The 5,904-nt window shown below is 45.3% G+C and overlaps 1 pseudogene; it reads right to left on the bottom strand.

Moving 5' to 3' along the window:
* Positions 1 to 497: 497 nt before the first annotated feature.
* On the bottom strand, positions 498 to 1,361 carry LOC114619260 (annotated as a pseudogene).
* Between the last annotated feature and the right edge of the window lie 4,543 nt (positions 1,362 to 5,904).

Here is a 5,904-nt window from a genome sequence, read left to right as displayed (position 1 = left end):
TATTTAGTATATAAACTTGTTTGTAAATATGATCATAAATAATAAATATGATCATTATTTTTTGAGGTTAAAATAAGCTAAAAGTTCCCTTAATGTTAAACTGTATCTGTGTTTTGGTGCTCTATTTAATGAAGTAAACCACATACGGTAAAGACACTGGGAAAACAACCTCCTCCTTTTGTTTGTTTGTTCATCTTATAATTCTTTATTATTTTATCTGTATACCCTCAAGTGTTCCCAAGTTCCTGATTTTGACAAACATTTGGTCAGATCCAATTAGTGAAAGTGACATCCATTCACTTCTCCAAAGCACGTTTGCTTGCAGCAGTCTGTCCCTGGTTCAGCGAGGGGATTTAAACACAGCCTTGCCTACAGCTCGATGTCAGGCAGGCTGCACTAAACCAGGACTCCAGGAGTGAGGTGTGCATCAGCACAGAGGATGCCTCAGGAGGTGACTCAGCTTCCGAACTCTGTGTCACAGGGATACTCTTCCATGTTTACTGCCTCAGGCAGCTAAGGTTAATGGCCATCTCCTCATCACTCAACTGGAAGTCAAAGACCTGAATGTTCTTCTGTACACACACTGGCATCACAGACTTCGGGGTCTCACCACCACATTCCTCTGGATGTGGAGCCAAATCAGAACCTGGGCTGAGGTGTTCTTGTGCTTGGTGCAATCTCTTTAATTTTAGGGTCCTCTAATAGTGAAGGGTCCTCTGGCTTGGTGCTAGGCCTGTCTAGGGAGCCCAGGGGACTGCAGGCTGTGATGGTGATGTCCTTGGAGTGACAGTACTGGATCAGTCTCTTCTGGGTGAGGTAAGGGTGGCATTCAACCTGGTTGGTCACTGGCTTGTGTTTCAGTCCCGGCGTGTTCAGGAGCCTTTCGATCTGGAAGAGCTTTCATCATCCCCTGGTCCGACAGTTCCTCCATGATCTCTCAGGCTTCTAAGAATGTTGTTTTACTGGTGAGGATATTGCCTTCATCATCTTTGGGGAATAACTTCGTTCACAGCTGAAGTCCCTGTGCCAGTGAATATGATAGAGGTTCAAACAGTCCAGCCTCAGATCCGTGAGGCTCTTCTGAAAGGCTTCCTTTAGCAGTTTTTTCTCAAAGCAGGTAGGCCACAGCTTGTTGACACGACAAGGTCCTCCTGCCTCACAGCCTTCTCTTTGATCTTTTCTTGGATGGCTTCTCCCACCTCATTCTCATTGCAATACGCATAAGCGCAGTCCATATGGCGATACCCAGCATCAATGGCTGCCTTCACAGCTTCTTCGACTTGGTTTGGGGGAGACTTCCAGGTGCCCAGACCCACAATAGGGATGTTGGTTTTGGTACCGAGCTCCACGAAGGTGGCCATGGTTGCTGCTGAAATCTTTCTGAAAGCAGATGTCTGTGTCCTGGTTAAAGAGGCAGATGGAGGCTTTATGTCCTGGATGAAGAGTCAGGCTCTTCAACAGCCCCCTTCTTTATGTAGAAGATAAAGTCACAGCTCAGAGAAGCTCACGTGGCTTAGCCACGGTCCCATGGCTCTTTTGTGAGTGGCAGAGGCTGCTGTGAGCTGTTTCATTTTGAGACCTGGTTTCAGGTAGTTCTGTTCAAACCAGATATGTAGCTGAGGAAGACTTTGAACTTCTAGTCTTCCTACATGTACCTCATCGCTTGGGGTTGCACCATGCACTTCTGGTCTGGCTCTTATGCATTACTGAGGACCAAACCCAAAAGATTGAGCATGCAACTCGAGCACTCAACCAACTGAGCTACATCTGAGCCCGGAGGCAGTTCTTTCCGTACTATGTCTAGAGCAAGTGTCCCTACCCCACGCGACTTCTGGCCCCTCTGACTCAGAACAACTGACTCTGTTTCTCTCTGTCCTCCTGGACACACCCCTGTTGAAAACCCAGTTCAATAACCAGTTAAACTTCAGGTTAGGTCCCCCTCTCTTAAGGGTGATGAATCACAGGGCTTAATACCCTCTCACCTCTCACTCCATACCCAGGGAACTCAGAAGAGGGAGAAAAGGGAACTCAGACTCAGCAGGTCAGTGGCAGAATCCTACCGCGCTCAACTGGGCCAGCAGCAGGTCAGGGTGGTCTCCGCTCCCTGTCTCCTAGTGCCACATGTTTGTTAGTTTTGAGTCAGAACAGTGTTCTCACTGTTGGGTTATTGTGGCAGGGATTGGGCTCACTGTTCCCCTGCCCAGTCCCTGGGTGATATCAAGTGTCACTTGTGGCATGTGAAGGCCCAGTTAACAGTACTTTCCCAGAGTGACCCCAGAGCTACTTCTGGTGACCTGATAAACCCATAGCCTCCCCCTGGGTCTAACTAGCTCATAAACACCCCCATCCTCCAATTCTGCAAGCAGAGGGCCCCATTTCTGGAAAGGCCCCCTGTTGCTGACTATTCTTGTAATTAGTGACTGTTGATTGGCCCCAGAGCCATACTCATTAGGCCTAGTGAAGATCAAAGGTGTGCCCAATAATCTGCTAAACGAGCTGTCAGATTAGGCATTCTTCAGGGCTATTAGAAAGATTTTTTCCCCCTGGATAAAGGCCTGTCAGGGCGGATGACCCCCATCATCCACCACAAACTGAGCTAGAGGGGACTTTACAGCCTTTCTACTCTTCTTCATTTGCTTGTGGCCTTTTAATGGTCCAGTCCTATGGCAGAGGCCCAAGTATGATCCCTGAGGAGGCTTCAAGGTAGAGAGGGATTCCCTCACTGCCAAGACAGCCATGTTTGAGCAGAGGCATTTATACCTCTTCACCTTTGGGGTTATTGTAGACTTCCCTGGGCCCATGTGCCTTTACAGGTATGATAGACATACTGCCTCAGTTTATCTTTAAAGGCTGAGGATCGTATTTTAATGTTGATTGCCCGTCTTTCAGAAGCTAGCCCCAGAGTGACCTGTGTGCTAATTGACATTCATTTCAAATCTGAGGCCATGGCCCTACTTTCTCACTCCAGGAGTGGGACATCGTCATCAGTGTCAGTGCCTGTAGCTGTTGGTCAACTCAGAGTGTGTCACTATCTTAAGAGACTGAATCTTATTTATACTGTCTGAAAACATTACAAATGAGATATTGGTAATGTCCTCTTTAATATATAAGAAGAGGGAGGCTCAGTAATTTGACCAAACCACTCAACTTCATCGTCGCTCTAAGGGTGGTACCCAAGTGGCTGGACTCAGTCCTGGCTTGGATCCAGGCACATGACTAGATTGGCCAAAGAGAAAGTATTGGTCATGAGATTTGCAAGGGAGGCATTGGGGATCTCTCTTTTTGTCTTAGGTAGGGTGGTTTGAGGATGGGAAATAAGGAGCTGCTGAAGCTATTCCTCTCACACCATAGAACCCGCTGCTCTTTGAGGGAGGTGCACTGTAGGACCATATGCAACCAATGTCATGAGTCTTTGGAACCGTCATGTGAGCTGAGCTGAGTGCACATACACATCGCCTCTACTGCTGAACTTGTTCCAGTTGGGTTTTCTGGGAGTTTTCAGCTGAACAACGAGTATACACGAGTAAGCAAACTACTCACTTATCCCTAGTCCCAACCTGCCCTTTGTTCTGCCCCTTAGGAAGGATCCGGAGGGAAGCCAGGAGACACTGAGGGCAGGCATGGCAGTCGCCCCTTTCAGTGGTTAGCACTTGTTCTGCTGGCTGCTGTCAGTGTGGCCACACTATGGCCTCACCTGTTACCTCTGTAACTGCTTCCGTTGATCACCATGGTCCAGGCTCCATCCACTGTTCTCCATAATCCTCTATCCTGTCTGATCCAGTCTAGTTCTGTCCTAGTGCTGGTTAGGATTGTTGTTGACAGCATTCAAAGCAATAGTGATGTGAACAAGAAGACGGCTTCTACACAGCAGGGTTAAAAACATGTTAAAATCACTCTTCCTTCCTTCCCTCCTTTCTTTCTTTCTTTCTTTCTTTTTTTCTTTCTTTCTTTCTTTCTTTCTTTCTTTCTTTCTTTCTTCTTTCTTTCTTTCTCTTTTTCTTTACGTATGCATCTATGTGTGCATGCGTGTGTGTGGGTGTGTGCATGTATATGCCACTACATGTGTCTGGATGTCAGAACACAATTTGTGGGGTTCTGTTCTTTCCTTTCACTATATTGGTCTTGGGGTTTGAAATGCCAGGCTTGGCATTAAGTATTTATACACTCAACCATCTTACCAGCCACCAGTGTTCTCTTTTTAATAGTTTTTAGGGACAAGGTCTTACTAGGTAGCCCAGGATAGCTTTGAACCCACGATCCTTCAGCCTCAGCTTCCTGAAGGCTGGGATCCCAGTGAGGTATTACTAACGCCTTTGAAGACTGGACCAGGGCTGGTGCAGCTCAGGAGCCCACAAATGGTCCTTTGTACCGTCACTCCTTTACATCAATCCTGCTTGCCAGAGACTTGTGTGATTTTTTTTTCTGTATTTGTCTGGTTTTGCTTGTTTTGTGACATGTAGTCAGGGTCTCATGTAGCCAGCCTGCTCTTAGATTACTTGATCCTGCCTTAGCCTCCTGAGTTCCAGGATCACGGGCATGAGCTACACTGCCTGATGCTACTTTATCGTTGTTTGAAGAATTAACTTTTTAGTTGTGTTGATATTTGCTGTGCTTGTTTTCTAGTTTGCTAATCTCCATACTCTTGCTTATCCATCTTTTCCGTTTACTTAATTTAAATTCAACAGTACACAGTGAAGGTTTACAAATGGTCAAAGAGGAAAATGTGAGTTACAGATGGCAAATCTTCTTTCGCCATTATGTGTTATTCCGCTATATTTTTAAATGTACTTTTTACCTTGAGATATGTTTTATCTTATACTGATATTGCTCTTTATGCCGATCAGTGCTAATTGTCAACTTGACAGACTCTAGGGTCACTTGGGAATGGGCCTTTGGGTATGCCTGTTGGGGTTATTCCAAGCTAGGATGTTGGACTGTGTAAAACAGGGTAAGCTGAGCCTAGCAAAATATTATTTCTTTTTCATTTTAAGATTTATTTTATGTATGTGAGTAACTGTTGCTGTCTTCAGACACACCAGAAGAGGGCATCAGATACCATTACAGATGGTTGTGAGCCACCATGTGGTTGTGGGATTTGAACTCAGGTCCTCTGGAAGAGCAGTCAGTGCTCCCAAGCACTGAGCCATCTCTCCAGCTGCATCTCTATTTCTTAACTGTTGATGTGATGTGACAGCTGCTTCACGCTCCCATTGCCTTGATGCCCCCCCCCCCCCAGGTCTGTATTGTGAGACAGGAGCTAAAATGAAGATGGCTTCCTTCAGTTGCTTCTGTCAGAATCTCCTATCACAGCCTCAAGGGAAGAAACCAAGGCACGGTGTCAGCTTTCCTTTGCTTGTTATTTTTTTTCTGATACAAGTTATTTCACCTTTTTTCACCCCTCTTGGGGTCACATATTTTCATGAATCTCTTGTAAGGGGTGTTACAGAGAGATTTAAGACATTCAGGTTGAGAGTCTCGGGCTAGATTGACGCTGTTACACTCATTATGATAGCTATTCTATTTGGTTATCTGGAAGTATCTTAAGTGTATCTTCATTTTGCAGGATAGTCTTGTTAGGTATAGAATTCTTGGTGGAAAGCCCTATGTATGTGATTTTGTTGCTTTCAAGATTCTGTCTTTCAACAGTCTCTAGGTGTAGATGGCACAATATAGTAACTCTGGAACTCAGATTCTTGTCTCCTTGAAGAGTCTGTGTTGTTGCTGTTGTTTGTTGAGTTGACTTTGTTGAAATTATTGTATGAAGTCTATGTCCCCTGTAGTATGCAGCTCTAGAATATCTCTGGTAATTCTAGTGATTGTTTAGACATTGTCCACGCTTATATACACAAAATAAATAAGTAAATGTAAAGTAAGTCACAGTTAGGACCAAGACCAACATTCTTC

Source organism: Grammomys surdaster, unplaced genomic scaffold (assembly GCF_004785775.1).
Source record: "Grammomys surdaster isolate TR1022 unplaced genomic scaffold, NIH_TR_1.0 149, whole genome shotgun sequence".
Lineage (NCBI taxonomy): Eukaryota > Metazoa > Chordata > Mammalia > Rodentia > Muridae > Grammomys > Grammomys surdaster.
The sequence above is the reverse complement of the archived record's forward strand: the minus strand, read 5'-3'. Positions and strand labels throughout refer to the sequence as shown.